This window comes from Tiliqua scincoides, chromosome 4 (assembly GCF_035046505.1).
Source record: "Tiliqua scincoides isolate rTilSci1 chromosome 4, rTilSci1.hap2, whole genome shotgun sequence".
Lineage (NCBI taxonomy): Eukaryota > Metazoa > Chordata > Lepidosauria > Squamata > Scincidae > Tiliqua > Tiliqua scincoides.
In genome coordinates, this window is record NC_089824.1 from 17,665,422 (window position 1) to 17,687,216 (window position 21,795).

General features: G+C 43.6%; 1 pseudogene; it reads right to left on the reverse strand.

Annotated features, from left to right (window-relative positions):
- Positions 1–1,581: 1,581 nt before the first annotated feature.
- Positions 1,582–1,701, reverse strand: LOC136650762 (5S ribosomal RNA; annotated as a pseudogene).
- Between the last annotated feature and the right edge of the window lie 20,094 nt (positions 1,702–21,795).

Consider the following 21,795-nt stretch of genomic DNA (forward strand, 5'->3'; position numbering starts at 1 on the left):
AGTTTCTGGAATAGTTCTGCAGCCATTTTAAACATGTGAACTTTGGGGTCTAAGGTGAAGATGAGCACCTATTTTTGTAATTGATAGTGGTCTGTTTGAAAACAAAGCCACTTAGCCTTCCTGAAGCATGAGAGGTCAGGTTAGAAAGACTGACTGTCCCTTTTTGAGTTGGCACACAACTGGAAACCAGAGTTCACATCATGGTTAAAAGAACCTGCTGTGGTGGTACCTCAGTCTTCAGCCTAATCCTTTAAGGAAGGCCCCATTTTGGTCACAGATTATTACACTGAAAACCAGACAAGTCAGAAAAAAAGAGTTACTTACTCATGCTGCTAGGGGGAAGGTAGATGGAATATAATTATTAGATACAATTATGTACAGGTAGAATGTAATTACACTGGTTGGATATTCGTTTGTATTTTGCGATAACCGCCCATGCTTTGTGAAAGGCTTGCGGCTATTTCTTTTAATTACAATAAGTGGTCAGACCTTCAGTGACATGCCATGGCCAAGAAATGCCTTGATAATGAACTAGTGTAACCATTTACAATATATGCAGTGCACACAAAAAAAAAAAAAGAAAAAAAAATCACCCCCCAGACCAATGATCTTATTAAGTAACTTGTTGTACTTGTAGACTCTCTTACTGTGCTGACTCAACTCTCCGCTCCTCCTGCTTCAAAATATACATGAATTAAACATAGCTAAGGCATACCGAAATTAAACAGAAGACTATGTGAATCAAACAGTAGCCATGCCCCAGGACCTAGAAGTAGTCTACCTCTTTTGAGGGAGCATAGGCACAAATTTACCAGGTATCCTTAGCAGGTTAAGGTTGAGCAAATATAATCTATTATATAAGTGTACACACCATATAGCCATTTATTTACTATCCCTCATACACAACGTGCCACGCGTCTCACCCTGGAGCTTCTGATGACCAAGCTTCACTGCCACAAACACTTGGGTCCCTCCAGAAGCCAGGCCGAGTTGGCTCTGTGGGTCAAGGCTGACACATAGGTGAGCTTGGCATAGGTAAAAATCAACTTATATAAGGGTGTCTGAAAAGGAACCCTTGAGGAGCACTCAGATAGTGATATCTCACCTTTCCCCTCCCAAAGGGACATGTTCAAGGCAGCTTACAGAATATCAAACAGAAATGTAACAACAACAACAGCAGCAGCAAACAAAACAATAAGTATATGCTTTGCCCCCAACCAACCCACCACTGACTTAACAGTATCTTGGACTTCCACAGTCTCAACTGTACTTGATGGAACAGAGATACAAAGCTGATCATCTATATATTGATGACACCCAATCAAACCTCCTGACGACCTCCTTCAGTGGTTTCATGTATTTGTTAAACAGCATGGGGGTCAAAAATTATCCCGCTTTGCCCCCATAAGCCAAAGGTTAGAATATTGAGCACAAATCCCCCAGTGCCATCCTTTGAAATCTACTCTCTAGGAAGAACTGGAGATATCATAAAAGAACAAACAAACAAAATCTCAAAAAAGCAGAAAAGAACTAGAAATATTGGTTGGTTGGCAACCTTCAGTCTTGAAAGACTATGGTATAAGCCTACAGCACCCGGTATTCCCAGGAGGTCTCCCTTCCAAGTACTAACCAGGCCTGACCCTGCTTAGCTTCCGAGATCAGACGAGATCAGGCATCTGCAGGGTAACAGTTGCTATTGCAATGTGGATATGCCCATAAGTTGCATCCCACCCCATCCCAATTTGAGTCAGATCATTGGTCCATCCAGCTGTTGCTGTCTACTCTAGTTGGCCATGACCTTCCAAGGCTTTTCTCCCATTCTGGTCCCTGAGATTCTCTCAAATGGAATTCCTGAGACTGGTTCTGAAAACTCCTGCGTTCAAAACATTTTTGTTGAATCATTTACTTTCAGGGTAACAGGACCTTAACCTCTATGAATGGACACCTTATAGTATGTGATCCACTCCAAAAAAAATAATCCACCCCAAACAAATCAACTTTAGCAGAGCTGCTACTGGCTCATGGTAATTAAGTGCTAATCATAGGGGTGTGCTGTTTTGTATGGAAGTAAACTAGTTTCCTGAGTGGATAAACCCCAGAGTCAAAGGCCAAGGAGTTTATTCCATCAAGGGAATTGGATCACTTCAGAAAAAAAGCTGTACACTGGTCCTGTTGTTGTGATTATGATACAAATGGGAATACAGGGAAAAAGTAAAATGGACACTTGACAAATCTGGAAAATGAATTGAGATAACAGACCATAGTAACCTGCTCCATGTAGAATCAACAGTTAACTATCCACTGCAGGATCTTCTGAGGTGGAATTTGGGAAATGCCTCTATCTTTTAATATTGAGGTAATATAGAAACAGTTTGTACACTGGAAAACTCCAAATAATTTATGTGTGCATGTGCATTCATATATATACTTACTTGGGATGAAATTAACATTGTATGTACGTGTCTCCTTTTTACCATCATAAGAACATAAGAGGAGCACCTTGCACCTGGCATTCTGAGGTGCAAAAACCAGGAGGTTGCACATACCCATCACGGCCTGGAACCTATGATGGACTTTTCCTCCAGAAATCTGCCCAATCCCCTTTTAAAGGCATCCAGGCCAGATGCCATCATCACATCCTGTGGCAAGGAGTTCCACAGACTAATATCATGCTGGGTAGAGAAATATTTTCTTTTTTTCTGTTCTAACTCTCCCACAGATACCAGATATCACTTGGAAAACATAAGGCAGCCTTTAAAAATTCTTGACACACAGTTCTCTGATTGACTTTCCAGGCTCACTCATCTGCCTTTCCACTGAGCATATAAAATAGCACATGGGCACTGCAAGTGGGGGCCTACATGTGCATGTGGCCGTACTTCCCACTATTCTTCCACCTCAGAAAGGGAGAAAACTGCTTCCTGGTTCTGTTGGCACATTTATGAAACGCAGCTAGAATGAAGGGGGCTTTTCCAGTACTGCAGAAAATGGAGAGCTCGCAGCATTAGAAACTGTCATTAAAGCTCATCACAGAGCTTTTGCATTTATCTCTAGATCTCTAATATCTCTGCTCTGGGTTGGAGAGTATTGGGGAAAGGCATTGGGCACAAGCATTGCACAAAAGGTTCCGTCCTAGGTTCTCTCTCTCTCTGGCATGAACATGAAATTTTGCAGCACTACTATTTTTCATTCCATTATTTCATTCATTCCATGGAGTCAGCTATTCCAGAACCACTGAGAGGTTTTGTGGCCCAATCCTGACCAGGCTCTGCATATGTCCCTCCGGCACAAATTATTGCAAATATGCCCTACAGCTCCTTGCAGTCCTTGTGGATTGGTAGCGCTGATGGGAAGGCCGAAGCCTTCCTGCCGGTACCAGTGCAAGGAGCAGCACCCACCAGATCAGGTAAGCACTGTGCTGAGCAGTGCAGGAGCGATGGAAGGGCAGGGAGAGGGTGCAACAAGGCAAGGGGAGAGCAGCAATATGGGTCGGCAGATCTGGCTTAGAAGGAGGCAGGATTGGCGGTGCTGGCACACATTGTACCTTATCCCTCTTCCCAGGCTCAATCCACCAACGTGGATCAACTCAGACTTGTGTCAGCCATATAACTGGCTCAGGTCCAGGTTGACCCTTGGTGCAGGCTGGGGCTTATATCAGGGCAAGGGGACAAATGCCCCCTTACTCTGAGGAGGCTTTCCACCTGCTAAACTCCCCACAGGATGCTGCATAGCCTGAGCCAGGACTGCTGCTTTGGCGCAGGTAAATTTAGGTAGGATTGGGCTGTCCATTTACTTATTAGACAGAGGTCACTTTGAGCAATGGAAAAATTGGTTAAATATCATTTAAATAAATACTTTCATTTTTTAAAAGATGTGTATCATGATGGTTATTCTCACACTGTTGGCGGAAAAGAGCTTTCAGTAATGCTTAATGGGATAAGGGGGACTCAGACTATAATAGTTTGAGAATAGGATTGTTAGAAGTTCACAAGGCTGTTTTTTTTTTGGGGGGGGGGGAACAATGCAGACAAAGCAACCCTCCACTTATGCTGTGGACCCAGTCTGGATATGGTTCATTTCAGCTACTTTCAAAGAAAAAGCACAAAGCCAGGATATGATGATACATTTAGGGCGCAATCCTAACCAACTTTCCAGCACCGAGGTAAGGGCAATGCAGCACCAGGGTAAGGGAACAAACATTCCCTTACCTTGAAGAGGTCTCCATGACTGCCCCCCCCCCAACTGCAGGATGCAGCACATGCCCCATTGGCACAGCTATGTCAGAGCTGGAAAATTGGTTAGGATTTGAGCCTTAATGTCTTGCCTAGTTTGGCTCTTTGGTGGCTCGTAAAAAGAATCAGATATGTTCATGGAGGATAGCTCTAGCAATGGCTATCAACGAAATGAAACCTCCACAACTAGAGGCAACATACATCTGAACAATAAGCGATGGAGACGAACAAAAGAGGCCTGCGTGATCTGGCTGTGAGTCTCTAGAGCACTTGCCTGGCCAGAGCTGGAAACTAGTTGTTGGACTAGATGGACCATTGGTCAGATTTGGCAGGCCTTTTCTTATGTACTTAGAATATGGGGCATTTATCATATTGAAAGGAGCTTTTTCTCTTTCATTGCATTAGTGGTTTCAAAGGGTCAGAGCAAAGGCAACAGAAATAAATGAGGGCCAGTTCACAACCTCTTTTGGTCGTGACAAGCATGCTTGATGGTTGCATTTTTCCAATCTGGTTTCAGAACATGGGAGTGAAGCACTTGCATGAGCAGCACATCATGCACACAGTCTGTGGTTTTACACATCACTTTAGAGAGGCATTTGGTACTTACTGTATTAAATGATGATGCAGCACCTTCACCACAAATATCTCCTGAGCTCAGGTTGGAAAAAACTAATTAGTTGGCCAAGAGTCATATAAGATTGGTGCTCAGAATATGATCCTAGTAATGATCCTCTGCTACCCAGTTCAAGCTTGTTATGCTGCTGTTTCATCGCTTCATCCTGTCTATAGCCTTTAGTGCATCAGATTAAACATAATCACATGTTCAATCAGAATCAGACACTCTGTCTCTACATGGTATTCTTCATCAAGTCACAAGATGATTTGTGCTTAAATCTCTTGTCACAGAAAGTGGGCAGCCAAGCTTCACCTCAATTAGGGCAGCTCCAATGGTTTGCCAGTGGCCCCAATATAAAGCTGGGCTGAACTGGCAGGAAAATTGAAGAGATCAAAGGTTTTCTGGGATTCATAAAAGAATTACGGATGCAAGGTCAGCAATAGTCAGGTTTGTCTATCTATCCCAGCATGCTCCCTCTGACCCACATACACAGGGCCATTTTTGTTCCAGATTAACCAGGCATGATTTCAATCACTGGTTGTATTTCATGAGCATTGGGAAGCTAAGAATCCACACTTCACCAACAAACATGAACTGCACTGGTATGAAAAAAAAATCCATCCTAATGTTGCTGTCAATCCCAAATGGGATGGTTGAAATGTCTTCTTCCCGCACGTGCTCAGTGACACATGTAAATACACTTACATATGTACCAAAGCATGTGCATTTAAGGGTGCTTTGTGACACACCCCAATGGAAGCTGACCTTTATGAGAGAGTCAGACATAGATGCAAAGAAAATACTATGTATTGGAGAGAGAAGTTAACAATAAGAGGATTGGGAAAACTAATCATTAAAATACAATCAAGCTAAAGTGATTCAGCTGTGTACAATCAATGTAGCATTTGGTTATAAAATGGCTTCTTGACCTTGAACTCATGGATTTCAGAGGACATAGAAGGGGGAAGATGAAGATGGATTTGGATTTTCTCCTCTGGTAGAAGACAAGGTGCAAATGAGGGGTAGGAAGATATGGTGTTCACAGCATGGGGCTCCTGGGTTTGATCTATTCACCTGGAGCAGGTGGGGGGAGCATTGCTTCCCTGCTCACCTTCACTGCAATATGCCCCAATCACTTCTACCTAGACCTAAGGGAGTCCAAGCTGTTTCACTGGCCAAAATGGTAGTAACTAGTGTGAAGCCTGAGGGCCACCTGCCCCTCCAGGGAGAACTCGGAAGTAATATCACAATGTCATGTGACATCGTGAGGTCACTGGCCTGGCTGCTGGAGTTTCTAGGTATACATTAGCTATACAAAAAGGGACATTAGTATCCAATGGAGATTTGTGTTTTCCTTGGGATGCAAATGAAGAGGGGAGAGAGTTAGTGAAACAATGGTTTTATGGCCAGCAAGAGAGAGAAAGTGGGACGCTAGTAATAGGGTTGGACAAAGTGAGGACTCAAGCCATGGTGCAGAGATGCAACTGAGGCTTGACTTGCAATGGCACGTGATTGGTTTCTGAAACTTGGGATAAATGCTATCACAGTTCAATAAGTGTTCCCCTGCTTTTGGTGGACTTTCCTTCTGCAAATGTCCCTAACTAATACCGAATTCCTACAAATCAGAGATGAGGATCTGGGTATTTAATTAACACATCAAAATTCTTCTATCAATTGGAAGATTTGCTTGCTTGCTTGCTAGCTTCATTGATTGATTAGGTGCTCTATATAAGAAAGGGAGCCTGGAAGAATGACTTTGAGCTCTCACGAAAACAAGTTGAAAGACAGTCAAGTGGAAAATAAGAACCTTAGAGCACAGGTTCCCACAAACAATGTACAAGTACATTTGAAGAGAGGTTAGTTATATGGACAGGAGAAAAGTGTAATAAGCTACACTGCAAATGAGCGACCTGTGGGAAAGGATGATAGATGGGGCTTAACTCCAAGAATTCCTTTCCATAACTGCTGAGCCTAAGTTGGATGCTGGACTTCTGCAGAACTTGGCTAAAGATTTAAGGCAAGAAGCAAAGCTACTGGATGTTCTGTGCCAAAAAAAAAAGGCTCAGCAATCCTGAGAGAAAAGCAAAAAAAAGATCCAAGGGAGGGAAAAACTGCCTCAACATCCCAGTGGACAACACAAAGCCTTCAGTCACTGTTCCAAAACACATGGGGACACTATTGCAAAATCCAGAGGTTTCAGTAGATCAAGGATATCCTCAAAGACAAAAGAAAACAAAAAGATTCCAGGACTGAATGATCCAGGATGGCTGATTCAGTGGTGCCTTCAGCTAAGAGAAAATGTTTGTTTGAGGCAAGGGACCATTTCTTGATTAAACAGAAGCTACTTAAAACTGGATTCTCAGTGGTCTTCGGTTGAGGCTTCTTTTCAGAGACTTTCCGAAAGGTGCCCTCAGTCTGGTCTAGTCTGTACCATGTAGAATTGGCACAAACACACCAATGGTTGAATTTAGGGGGTCAAAAATTCAGGGGATTTCCTGTGCTTAATTGGCTCATGGGTGGGAAGCACTTCCAGAGAAAGAGAAGTCATTTGTTTTAGAAGCAAAGATTCCTCTGTCCTTCAGTACTGCTCTGCTCTGGGCAGTCCTGGCTTCCATGCTTAACTAAACTCAGGCAACATGGAACTGATCTGTACCCAAAGACCAATTTCTGTGTAAAACAGTTGTAAAAAGTGTTCTGACCGTACACCATGCAGTGCACCACCAAGAGCGCCGGCAAGAGGGCCTGCGCTTTCCCACCCACATTGTCACATCATCAGGTCTCCCGCCACTCACCAGAGCAGGTAATTTCAGTGGGAGAAGCAGGAGGAGGTCGGGGTGTGAAACGGGGAGTGGATAGGTGAAAATGGGGAGAAGAGTGGCAAATCCTACCCCCCATCCCAGACCCAATCCCATGGCACGGGGTGGAGGATAGGATGGGGTCGTAAAATACGATCAAGCCTCCTATACCCAGCCATCTTTCTGCTTCATTGCAAATCCATGTATTGTTGTTGCATCTATTATTGGAATTGCCATGTTAGTCATTGGTATTGTTTTTTTAAAGCTGTTTCAATATACTTGATAGTAGGGTTTTTCCACCCCCAGCCCTGCAAGTAATTGTTTCTTTTAATACCATATAAATTCCTATGCAGAGCAACTGCTTTTCTTTTATTTATTCTATTTTCAGCCTTCCACAGGTATGTTTTAACACCTTACGGCTTGGAAAACATGGTCATAAAGCAGCCTGTCTCTGGGATAATCATAACGTCAAGCGTATTTTTACATTTAATATAAGAAAATTGTGTCAAAAGGTAAGACAACTTGTAATTAACGGCAAACATGGCAAAACACATCAAAGTCTTTGGCTCCCCATTGGCTACTACTCATGTTTTCGCCAAGCTACCAAGTTCCAAAAGCAAATTAGTTGTGTTTTTTTTTCTTCTAGTTTATGCTGTTTAATTTATATAGCCCAAGATGCCCATCCAGAGCATCATTCACTGATAAAATGGCAGACTTTAAATGCTGAATTATGATGGTGCTTGAGATTTGTTTCCTGCTGAGTTTCCACACTTGATAGAAAGGCAACAGAGGCATGCCTCTTTTAAAAAGGGAAGGCGTACTCTAATCTTAGAATTTGCTGGCGTGTAGGTCACTAGTGGTGTAGCTGGAGGGGGTGAAAAGCACAATGTTTTGCCGGGAGCCTCCCCATGGTGTGCAAGCAGCCTCCCTCCCCCTCATCTTTGGAGCCATTCCTGGCAGGGGGAGCAAAACAAAGGCTCTCATCATCAGCCTCTGATCATCACCAGGGTTGAATATGTGGAGAGCAAGAACAGAGTGGCAGATAATGAGAGGTACGTGGTGCTTCTTCCCCTCACAGTTAGTAAAGAGAATTGACTGTATTATATACTGTTATTGGTAAAGTAGTAGTAGTAGTAGTAGTATTAGTAGTAGTAGAATAGAGGCTCAGCATGTTTGTATTACAGCCCTGTTTCAGGGATAATTTTCATATGAACATTAGAGCCCTACTGGATCAGGCTAAAGACCCATCTAGTCCTGCATCCTGTTTCCCACAGTTACCCAGCAGTACCCTTGGGAAGCCCACAAACAAAAGCTTATGCCTCTTTTGTCCATTGCTGCCTTACAGCTGGGAATCAGAAGCATACTACCTCTAAACCTAGATGCAGCATATAAGCATCATAACTTGTAGCCATTCATGGACTTCTCCTCAATGAACGTGTCCAATCCTCACTTTAAAGACATTGGTACTAGTGACCAACACTGTACTCTGTGATGGCCAATCCTGTAGATTCATTATGCACTGTGTGGAGGAGCACTTCAATTTGTCCGTCCTAACAGCCCACTACTATCTAAACCCCTGTGCAGGGATGCAGCAGTGCTAGAGTGGCTAACTCTTTATCCCGAAGAGGATTTTCAGTTGCTGGAGGTCTGTGCCAAAATTTTTTTTCTCCTGCTTGATGATGTCACTTTTGGTCATGAGATCATTTCCGAACCACTGCTCTAGGTGACATTAAGCGAGCTGTACTCTGTCAGACTAAGCTCCTCTCCTTTGCAAAACCAGGAAAATAATAAAATTCCTCTTCCAGGGGTGTTGTGAGGATCGTAAGACAAAACTGTTTGTGAAATACTTTGAAAACTCGACACTGCTAGATAAGTTTGAAGGGTTCCATAGTGTCAATACAAAATTACTCATTTGGATCTGTGCAGTGTGAGCTGTAATCGTGCCAGACGTAAACCACTTTCCAATCTGAATTTCCCCTGTCCCCCACTTCGGGTTTTCAGTCCAGAAAACACCCCATTGTCAATGTAGTGCTAATTGCATTTCCCATCTCTTAAAGCGTTCAGCCAGGCATTTACTATTTTGGTTTCATTTTGGTTTCCTGCCTACCTCTCTGTCATTGCATCCACGCCACCCTTTACCCAGCTGATGAATCAGGCCCATTATATTGAAAAAGAGCTCAATAAAGCAAATGAAAATTACATAGGAAGAAGCACAAAGATCACACATAACAGAATTATACAGAAATAGAAAAAAGAAAAAAAAGGAAAAGAAAATTGAGTGTGAAGCCCCTGGAGTCTGAACAAGGCTTTGATTTTTAAAAGGTTCTAAATAAAGGTTATTCCACTCATAATAGTTAGCTATTCAGTCTTTCCTGCAGTAGCAAAGTATTCTACAGTCCACATTGACTCAAGTTCTAAGAGTTCATCTGTGCATGCACATAAATCATGTGGTGCAAAAACTCCCTGTGGTGTTGCCGTTTTAGAGTGCAAGCGAGGGAGTACGTATCTGAAAGTTCTCTTGGATTTAAAAAAAACACAACTCTTCATGAGCTTAGATAACTAGTATTCAGGGCTAAGACTAGGTTGGGGCCCCTCCCTGAGGAGTCAGTTTTCCTTGGGGCAGGGGGAAGGCGAAACCAGATGGCAATAAGGGTGGGGGAGTGTGGATTGGATATGGAAAGGGGGCAGGTTTGGTGGTGGCAGCAGTCACTGAATCCAAACTCTCTTCCCAGACCCAATTCCATGGTATTGGTCCATGCAGCAATTTTACTGGCACAGGTTCGAATAGACCCATCCATGCCACAGAGGCTTACTACTGGTTAAAGGAATGAATGTTCCCTTGCCTAGAGGAAACCTCCGTTCCTGCCCTCCCCACAGGATGCAGTGGTAGCTATTTTTAGCGTCACTGCATTGGGGGGGGGAGGAAGAATAGGATTTGGCTGTGTGTGCAATCCCAAACAAAATCCATATAAACAGAAAACTACCACCACATTTTATGATTGCCAATTGCATAAATTGTGTGTTTTATGGAAACATAAAGCCTCCTCACCTGCTCTGAACCTAAATCTCCCCATCAATGTCATTGTGTGACCTCAAGTCTCATAATTTAAAAAACCTCTATGATCATATGGTGATCTTTTTTCTTCCCCTAACCCAAAAAGCCCCATCTCCTCCCAGTTCAGCTTTCCTTGTTCAGAGATCCCTTTTTCAGGTGAAAAAAAGGAAAAGCCTCAATATTTTTAAATAGAATACAGTATACTAATTAATTACATGCCCAGCTTAAAGACTGCAGCCTCTTGCACTGGGAGGAATCTTACTTACATAAACAAAGTCAGTGTTTCTCTTCTAGAATTTTAGTCTGTAGCTTGTGATGTAATCTTTGGATTCTTTGGCTTTTCTTCTTCACGTATCATACTTGGGCACTTCATCCTTAATTATAATGAAGTTCCATTACTGCTACTTGAGCAGAATGCAGACTGCAAAACTTCTCTCAGAGGAAGCATCAGTGTCTTTAACCTTTGTCTACTAAGAGATATTGCTCACTCTTGTACTACGCTAGGTTGTTTTTAGTGCTGGCCCCAGTGACATCTTCAGGCGGTCCAAAGCTGGCATCCAAAATAACAGACGGGGTTGGGTTGCTGATGTGGATGGCATGTACGTGAGATACCCAAGCGGCCTAATTAACCTCTTTTGAAACGGCAGCAAATTAGCTGTCTACCCAGTTTATCTTAAACGATAGCTAAATATAAACTGTGAGCAACTAAGCTGTGAATCTGCTTGTTTTGCCTTTCTATATGCAATGGGGGGGGGGACTGAAAATCTGGAAAATAATCCCAAACAAGAAAAATAAATAAGGGCGCAATCCTAACCCACTTTCCAGCACTGACGTAAGGGCAATGCAGCTCCAAGGTAAGGGAACAAACATTCCCTTACTTTGAGGAGGCCTCTGTGACTGCCCCCCAATTGCAGGATGCAGCACCTGTCCCATTGGCACAGCTATGCCAGTGCTGGAAAGTCGGTTAGGTTTGGGGCCTAAATGTGTTAAAAGAAGATGCAAGAAACAGGTACATGGTTACATGTTAAAACTTTTCCACTTTCTGGGAAAAAGTGAAAATTTATAATAGTCTCATTGGAGGTTTTGTGGGATGACAACTGACCCTTCAAGCTGCAATGATAACAGTACATCACACACAGACAATAGCACCCACAGATCCTAAAGCATGCTGTGGCCTGGTCTGCCACAAAGGGCAAATTAAGTTCCTGGACTACATCATTTCAGATTACCATTGTCACTGGCTAGGATCACATCTTTGAACACTCCCCTATAAAATGCTAGCCCTTTTCTTTCTCTCAACACCTGAAGGGGGAGGGGAAGGTCCTGCAACCTGCTTTTGTTCCTGACCTTCATAGGTACTCTGTGTACCTATGGCTGGTAGCAAAATGGCAGGCTGGCAGAAAAATGTCCTGCTGGGCAGTACTAGTAGTTTAACAGTGGGGGCAGGCAGTGAGAGAAACAGGGTAGAAGTGGATCCTGGTAGCAGTGACTTGCATTGGTATCCTAAACTCATTCCATCTCCTGCACCAGCAAAATGACTGGTGCAGATCCAAGGAGACCCATTGGGGCAGAGGAGGCTTGCCCCAGGGTAGGGGAATAAATGTTCTCCCCCCCCCCCAAAAAAAGGATCTGACAAGCTGTCTGTTGGCATGGCTACATAGGTGGGAGGGGTGTTTCTGATCATGGGCTGTAGGACTCTTTCCCCAGGCATTTCGTTTTCTAGGTGCAGGACGTTTTCCCCTGCCACATAGGAAAACATTCATTGTATATATGTACTTTCTGAAGAGGTCTGTTCCAGAAATTCTTTTACCACCACAGCTTTTATTTCTATAGATCAGGGCTTTGTGTCCTTTATTCCTAATGTCATGATTTCCACTTTACATCCAAGCACATAGTTTATTCCATCAGAATGTTTATAGATCTTTGCTCATGAAAACCCAGGTTTCCAGTTCTAACATCTTAATCTCTTCTTCCCCAACTGATCGTGGACCATCTTAGCATCCTTCAGTCTCAGAAGACTATGGTGTCGTGCTCTGAATGGTGGTTCTGGAACAGAGTGTCCTCTCCAGCGCGCAAAGCCTGGGTAAACCATCTTAGCACTACCTCAGTATTCTTATGAATTAGCAGAACTAAAATCTTTCTTCTTTTAGCGCAACCAGCCACTTGGGAACAACTCACATGTCAACTCTGCACATGCCCCTTGGCTTTCCCTCCTTCCTGCACCAGAATGCCCCATACTTCCATACTTCCATGCTTCCTTACTCCCACGGTAGCGCGGGAGGCGCTGGATTCGGCGGCAGCCCTCCATGGAGCCGCCGAGCCTGGGTGCTGCGGGCAGCTTTTTTAATTTCCTAGCCCTTTAGACCTCACTTTTAATGGACTGAAGCAGTTGTTTTGCTTTGTTGTTTGTTCTGGTTGGTGTTGTTGCTTTTTTTTATTTCCTTTTTCACACTTGATCAATGACAAACCTTTAAAGTCATTCCAAAGTTATTTATTGGCATTTGTTGCATTGCATTGTTTTATTTTTATAACTGCAAGCCACTTAGAGAACTCAGGTTAAGAAGGAGGGTAGAACTTCAAGAAGTAAACAGTAGCATAATGACCTAGCTAGAACACAACCTATATTAATGCAAGACTGAGATGTCCTATGTTAGCTTTGCAAAGATAAAGAGCCATTCACAGTGACGTGTGCAGACACCTGAAAAATGCAGGGCAAGTTCAATGTGTGCATTTGTCTCAGAGGGCACCTAGGAAGAGACTGCAAAGGTCACAGTTTTCCCCTTTAAGGCTTGCACATGTATTGTAGTTCTCATAGGTATTTTCAGACACTGATCTGATTCATAAGAGTACCCTGTACCCACACAGTCTTTCTGCGTTCAGTGACGCTGTCTGTAGAGGTTGCAACACTGCGGTGCTGCCTCCTACCTATGTGTATTCAGTAGATTGTCTCTAGACAGCTCCTGGATTGTCTACATGGATGGCTTACCGTGCATGATCACAAACATTGCTTTCTGCTTTACTTAGCAGATTTGTCAGCTGCTATTCAGTGGAAACCGAAACCTCCTGCTGCAAGGACCCACTCCATTGAATACAGCCATTGAATGCACAATGTACAAAAATTGGCTTTATTCGTCTTTGAAAAACCACCATGATGAAATAAAGAAAAGTTCTGAGGGTATTTCCTCCTGACCCACATACATTGAAGAATGATCTTCCCCCTGAGCTGAACTTGACACCATTCTTGGGGATCTTCCAATCACTATTCAGAGCCAAACAATGTTCACTAAATGATTGTAGTCTCTGAAGCGTTCAGTGTGCAGAGAGACATGAGACTACACCCAATCATATGCTCTCATATATACAATAGGTCACCACCACAACCCAAAACTAATCTGTTCCTCAAAGCAAAATTAGCAATTGGGGAAAAAAAATGTTGTGATTTCTGAACTCTTGAGATGAGGTCAGACAATGGAAGGTAACGCCTACATGACAACAGATTTGTACCGAAGCAGGGTGCATAGGGAGGACTATCTTTTGGTTATAGAAAAGACTTATTCTTTAGGTCAGAGGTATCCAAAGTTTTTGGCAGGAGGGCCACATCATCTCTCTGACACTGTGTCAGGGACTGGGGAAAAAAATAATTAATTTACATTTAAAATTTGAATAAATTTACATAAATGGATATATTTAAGATGAACTTATATGAATGAATGAATGGTCTTGCAATAGTTCAAGCCCTATAAAAGGCCTTGCACAAAGCAAGGCTGGCCTTTCCTTTGCTGCCACTACTGCATCACAGATGTGAAACAGCAAGCAGTGGAGGGAGCCCTCATCCCACAGCTCACACGAGAGGTCAAACAGTTGCCCTCACGCTGAGAGCAGTTGTGTCGGGCCAGTGCGGGCTCCAACAAATCTCCGGAGGGCCAGAGGCTCATTGGAGACTGGAGGCTTCATGAGGGCTGCACTGAGAGTCTTCGAGGGCTGCAAGTGGCCCCAGGGCCAGGGTTTGGGCACCCCTGCTTTAGGTTATATTAGGGTGGAATCCAGAGGATAAAGAGCAGGACTTGTAGTCATCTACATACAACAATGCCTTATGCCGGTGGTCCATCTCAGTATTGTTCTGTATACACTGACTGGGGGAAGCTGTCCAGAATTTCAGACAGGTGTCATTCTCCGACCTAATGGGAGATGCCAGACACTAAATCCGCAGTCTTCTGTATTGTGCTGTGTCTCTGGGCCAGATCCCCACTCTCAATGGTACAGCAAAACCTGTAGAAGAGAAAGGGTGCAGAGCAGTCTGGGAAACAAGGCTCACATTGCTGCCTCTGGGATCCACATGCTCCCTCCCCTAAACTGCCCCCCGCCTGCCCCTCTTCCAAACCCAAAACTTTATGTCAAAAATTAACATCTCTTATTTCCTGAAACCTGGCATTTCAGATGTGACTTATTTCATTTCTATAATCTCTTTGAATGTACAAAGTGCCTTACTATGATACCTTATGAACTTTTATCCACCAAACCACTGTTATATAATGCTACATGCTCCCTACTTTCCAAGACAGTGAGAAGTTCTAGGGGCAGTGCTAACCTGGTTCAGTATCTTTGAATAGAGAGTGCTGAATTTTATGGCATTCTTTTCTTTATTTATTAACAAACAGAATAAAGCAAAAGCATACACTCTTACCAGGCAGCAGATCTCCTACCCCCTGGATCCTGAGCATGCAAAGGGGCCTAAGGGCTGATTTAATTTGTGGTCCGTGGAACAAAAACACAGAAGGGGGGTGATGAATTTTCAGCTGACTAGCATATATCCCCTTAATCTATATTTATTACCCAGAACAATTACAAATTGGACAGGGGAGGTACTCATCTCTATACTCAGTGTTGACATAATATTTGACATAATTGTGGGTGAGATCCACACAGTGACTTGATGGCAGAGCAAACTGACTGAAACCGTCAACAAAAGGGCCAGTTTAAAGCATTTGTTTAAATAAAGTGTCCAACTTTCTAGTTTGTATATTTATTGAACAAATATGCATTCTGACTAATTCCTATAACAACTGAAATATATCTCTTTGTTACTAAATATAGTTTATACTATGGGCTGCCCCCTGAAATTTTCAGGAGGAATGGAATATTCACCAGTAGTTCCTGTCTTGCACAGATTGCAGTTGCACAGTTCACAGAGACTGGTAGCCACCGCTATATCCCAGAACCTCCTTTGGATCAAAGCTACATAATGATGTGTTCCTGCTCAGAATGAGGTTGGAAAAAATAAAATAGCAATTCCAAGTCACCAAGAGGTGTCCCACTGGCCCCACCACTGATGTGTTTCATGCCCGTCTAAATTCTAACTTCACCCACCGTGAAAAATCACCAAAATGATCCCACATTTTCACAATCTGCACCTTGGGTGGTGAAAAAAAAATAAAAATAAAGGCTGTTTTGGCTGAGATCTACATGTCCAGGACACTCTAGCTCTTCTTGTCATAAAGCCCATGTTCTTTTTTCACTGCAGAATTCATATTTACTTTGCATGCCGAAGGTCCTAGATTAAATCCTTGGAAACTCTAAGATGGGTTCAGAAGGACCTCTGTTTGACACCCATTATGAGAGTCACTGCCCATTATGAGACAATACCATGGTCTGACTCAGCATAAAGCAGCTTCCTGTGTAAGCTATGAGCAAACACATTGTCCTCTGTTCACAGACATGGAGCACACGGCGTGATTCTGTATTGTTAATGAACAGACCAACTTCAAGCAACTCTTTTAACAGGCAAGCCACAAAAACAGGCATTTTAGAACACGTAATGGAACCTATTATTTTTTTTTTTTTAAGTGTGTGCCCATCCTTTTATGCACTTGAGTTCGAAGATCCTAATGTAATTAAGCTAATGGACCAATTAATTAAAATTTCTACAACAGCCTTTTATTTACACTAATGCTTTTTGGTTTTCATTTGGAAAAGTACTAAATAAACATGTTTTCCTTGTAAGCCATTAACCCTTCATTCTCATAGCACTGCTGAATCTAAGTACTTAATTGACATCACAGTGAAGAAATGCTGGCCATTCCTTGCAGCTGAAATATCTTTTGATCAGGAATGGGCAGAACAAGAACCTTCCTTGAGGGTGAAGCTTTTGGGCACAAACTCCTGAAGCTTTGGTGGAGCACATTATTTGCAAGGAGAAATCCCCAGATACAGTCCTTGGCATCTCCAATTAAAACAAAACACAGTCAGTTAGCAGGTGATGGGATAGGCGGTGTGGGACTCCAAAGAGATGCTGTCAGTCAGAATAACCAATACTGGATTGGAAGGGCCAATGGTCCTACTCAATCCAAGACAGTATCATATGTGCAGTGGCCAAAGTGCAACCAATTATTACTTAATGTCTGTATGATGTGCGCAAGTGTACAACTGTATGCACTGCAACTGGGATCCCAGATTTTCAGGATTCTAGTTTGTGTGGAGTGAGCCTTAGGCACATAGCATTTTACATATGCACATATTAGGCACATAGTGTTGTACATATATATGCCATGCAGATATTTAACTGCAAGTGTATAGACCTGCTGCCTTGATTATGCTATCCCATGCATACACATGCATTTGCCCTATAGAATATTATTGATTGATTGATTGATTGATTGATTGATTGATTGATTGATTGATTGATTGATTGATTGATTGATTGATTGATTGGACAAATCAACGAATCAACGAATAAGAATAATAATGAAGAAGAATGAAGATGAATGAATGAAGAAGAATGAATTTTTACCCTGCCTTGAGGCACCCAAGGTGGCTTATAACATAAAAGAATCCACAATACTAATAAAAGAATAAAAGAATATTAAAACATTAAAACCTAAAACAATTAAGAAGTCGATCCTGAGGTCCGCGGCGTGGCTCCATGCCTCTGACCTCAGTCGCAAACATGCTGCAAGGAACGTTTGCAGGGGTTACTGCCAGGCTGCCGCTTGAGCTAACCCAGCTCTGGCCGGCGCTGGGCTAGCGCGTGGCAGTCGCCTGAGTTCCGCAGCTCCGCGGTCTCCCGGACCGCCAGGCTGCAGAACAGGAGGTGGGGCATGGGGGAGGCGTGTCGGGGAGGGGGAGAGGCAGATCCGCAGAGCTGAGCGCCACAGGATCCAAGGCGCTCGGGCAGGACTGGTCACCCTACATGAGCGGCTTTAAGAACATAAGAACAGCCCCACTGGATCAGGCCATAGGCCCATCTAGTCCAGCTTCCTGTATCTCACAGCGGCCCACCAAATGCCCCAGGGAGCACACCAGATAACAAGAGACCTCATCCTGGTGCCCTCCCTTGCATCTGGCATTCTGACATAACCCATTTCTAAAATCAGGAGGTTGCACATACACATCATGGCTTGTACCCCATAATGGATTTTTCCTCCAGAAACTTGTCCAATCCCCTTTTAAAGGCGTCTAGGCTAGACGCCAGCACCACATCCTGTGGCAAGGAGTTCCACAGACCGACCACATGCTGAGTAAAGAAATATTTTCTTTTGTCTGTCCTAACCCGCCCAACACTCAACTTTAGTGGATGTCCCCTGGTTCTGGTATTATGTGAGAGTGTAAAGAGCATCTCCCTATCCACTATGTCCATCCCCTGCATAATTTTGTATGTCTCAATCATGTCCCCCCTCAAGCGTCTCTTTTCTAGGCTGAAGAGGCCCAAACGCCATAGCCTTTCCTCATAAGGAAGGTGCCCCAGCCCCATAATCATCTTAGTTGCTCTCTTTTGCACCTTTTCCATTTCCACTATGTCTTTTTTGAGATGCGGCGACCAGAACTGGACGCAATACTCCAGGTGTGGCCTTACCATAGATTTGTACAACGGCATTATAATACCAGCCGTTTTGTTCTCAATACCCTTCCTAATGATCCCAAGCATAGAATTGGCCTTCTTCACTGCCGCCGCACATTGGGTCGACACTTTCATCGACCTGTCCACCACCACCCCAAGATCTCTCTCCTGATCTGTCACAGACAGCTCAGAACCCATCAGCCTATATCTAAAGTTTTGATTTTTTGCCCCAATGTGCATGACTTTACACTTACTGACATTGAAGCGCATCTGCCATTTTGCTGCCCATTTTGCCAGTCTGGAGAGATCCTTCTGGAGCTCCTCACAATCACTTCTGGTCTTCACCACTCGGAAAAGTTTGGTGTCGTCTGCAAACTTAGCCACTTCACTGCTCAACCCTGTCTCCAGGTCATTTATGAAGAGGTTGAAAAAAGGTCACTGCTAAAGTGAGTAGCCCCATTGCAGGGCTGCTTCCCTTACTCGGGGGAAGGGAACGAATGTCCCCTTCCCCTAAGGAGTCTCCTGCAGTAGTGCGATTGCGCAAGATCCGGTGGGAGCCCGCCATGGAGCTGCCGGACCTGGGAGCTCCGGGCAGCTCAGGATTGGGCTGTAAAACAATAAAACAAATCAGTCCCCAATGGCTCACCAAATAAAATCACATTCATTAAGAAAGTGCCAGCCCAGCATGTCAACAGTTAAGTCTCTTTGAATTTTTTTTTTTAAAGTCTTAAGACACCACCAAGTGTTTCCAGAGAGGTAGTTGTTCTTAATTCCATGGGGAGTAATTCCACAGGCAAGGAGCCACCACTGAGAAGGCCCTATTTCTAGCCCCCACCCTATCATATCTGCTGGTGGCAGCATAGTCAGAAGGGCCCCCTCTGATGACTGAAGATTGCAGGAATGATAACATGATTCATTGCTCTTTGTAATGTCCAAAATTCAACTTACGCTTATCTCCAAGCAATCAAAGAGGAATAGCTTGTATATCTGTCACAGAGGAAAATGCGAAAGTTAACTTTGGGCATTACAAATATTCTTGAAGGGAAGAATTGCTCATGTTTCTTAGTTGCCCTCCACAGTGTGGCCCAATATCCAGAGTTGCTCTGCGTGTGGAATAGTCAGAAATAAACACTAACGTCTGTTTGTTAGCTCCTCAGTTGTGCCACTTGTGCACATTTTGGTCCATTGAGGGTTGGCATTTTGCCAGCCAGTGGATAAACTCACTACTGATGCATCAAGGAATGCTCTTCTGCCATAACTAGAAATTGTTGCAAAAAAGTACGTGGTGACCAAGACTATGCATTTAGAAAGTCTTCATTCTGTGAGCTATATCAATGTCTATATCATGCATAGTGACGCCAAGTTACAATAATTGTGGGGCTAAAAATTATTATTGTTCTTATGCTTATAATATACTGTTGGGCTTATCATGATGCATACTAGAAATTGTATAGGCTTTTTGTTGAGCCTAATTTGACTTTTGTTCAGCGAGTTGTTTGGTTGGTTTTACTGGCTGGGTCAGACAAACCTGGGAAAACCAGATAAGTAAGTGGAAGTTTGTTCAGTTGGCAAGTTTGAGCAGGGCTTCATATCCCTAATTACCCAGAAGAGGAAAATCAACCAGCATCCAATATGAAATGGGGGAGAGAATCAGTAGAGATTATCATTTATCCCCCAATACGCTTTTCAATAACATCACATTTACAAAGAACTATATGCACATCAGCGTATCACAGAAAGGGCAGTGATTATGCAAGAAGTAATTGCCTGATACACTCAGAGCCCAATCCTGTCCAATTTTCCAATCCTGGTGCAGCTGTGCCCATGGGGCGTGCACTGCATGCTCTGGTGGGGAGGCAGTCACAGAGGCCTTCTCAGGGTATGGGAACTTATCCAGTTTAACCAATGGGTTAAGTACAACTACGGCCCAGACCAAACATGCCAAAATTCATGTGAAAATGGGTCCCGTCTGACCCCTAAGACCGAAGGTAACTTCTAGCTTCTTCCCCAACATAAAAAGGGGGCAAAAATAGAGAGGTTAGGGGCTTGAGGCAGGAGGTCTGGTCTAGAGGCAGGAGGTCTGGTCTAGAGGGTAGAACCTCCGTCTGCCTGAAGATAACATCCACAAGGTCGCCAGTTCGAGGCCACCAGCACCGTGCGACCTTGAAGCAGCTGACAAGCTGAGCCGAGCTATTTCCATCTGCTCTGAGCGTGGGAGGATGGAAGCCAGAATGTGAAGCCAGATCGGAATGAAACACCTGAATGTAGTGGTTCTTGAAAGAAAGAACCTTCTTTCAATTGTAAAAATCCCTTTTTAATAAGGGATTTAGGTAAGCCTGCCTATGTAAACCGTCTTGAATAAAGACCAGGAAAGGCGGTATATAAATACCTGTTGTTATTATTATTATTGAGGCAGAAAAAGCTATGGATGGGTCTGCCCCATGGCTTCTTGCCTCAAGGACCCCACACAGTCAATGCCACAATCTGATGCATGCCTATTAAGGAATAAGTCCCATTGTGATCAGTGGCACTTACTCTTGGAAAAATGTGTCTAGGATGGCAGCCACATTGTGGCAGGGCACAAATAAGAATGCGGTAGGGAAGAGAATAAACTGGAAATATTTTTGTCTGGTTATTTGAGTGTGGTGTGGGAATGGATGTGGGGAATGGGAGACTGCCTGCTTTGGGCATGACCCTATGCCTCCCACAGATGTCATTCACAGATGCTCTTTCCTGGCCATAGAACAGCTGCACATCTCCTGCACACTGCCTAAATGCCTTGATCCCAAGATTGTTGATCTTGATCCCAGCTCCTTTCTTAACCCCTTGGTTGGCAGCAACAACACCAGAACCTGGAGAACTGTGAAGAACTGTACATGTTCTACATCCCTAGGCAGCCCTTCCTCGCAACCAGATGCAAAGTATTTCAGTTCCACATGTTCTGAGTGGGGAACAGAGCTCTATTGAACTATTTGCCAGTCCCACGCATATGGGTGGCGACACCCCTGCAGGACTGAACACTGTCCTTAGTAAACACACAAGGGAAGAGGGAAGGAAGGGACAAATCTTTCCTTCCTGTACCAGTCATATTTAAAACAGTACAAGTGGAAACTCACGTACCTCTTTCTATGTCATTTTCGTCTGTGTAACACCGACTCTGGGTTGACTTTTTTTTTTTTGCTCTATCACACACTCCATTCACAGTTCTCACATACTGTGCTTATATCCATGCTCAATTCACTCTTACTCGTTCACACCATTCT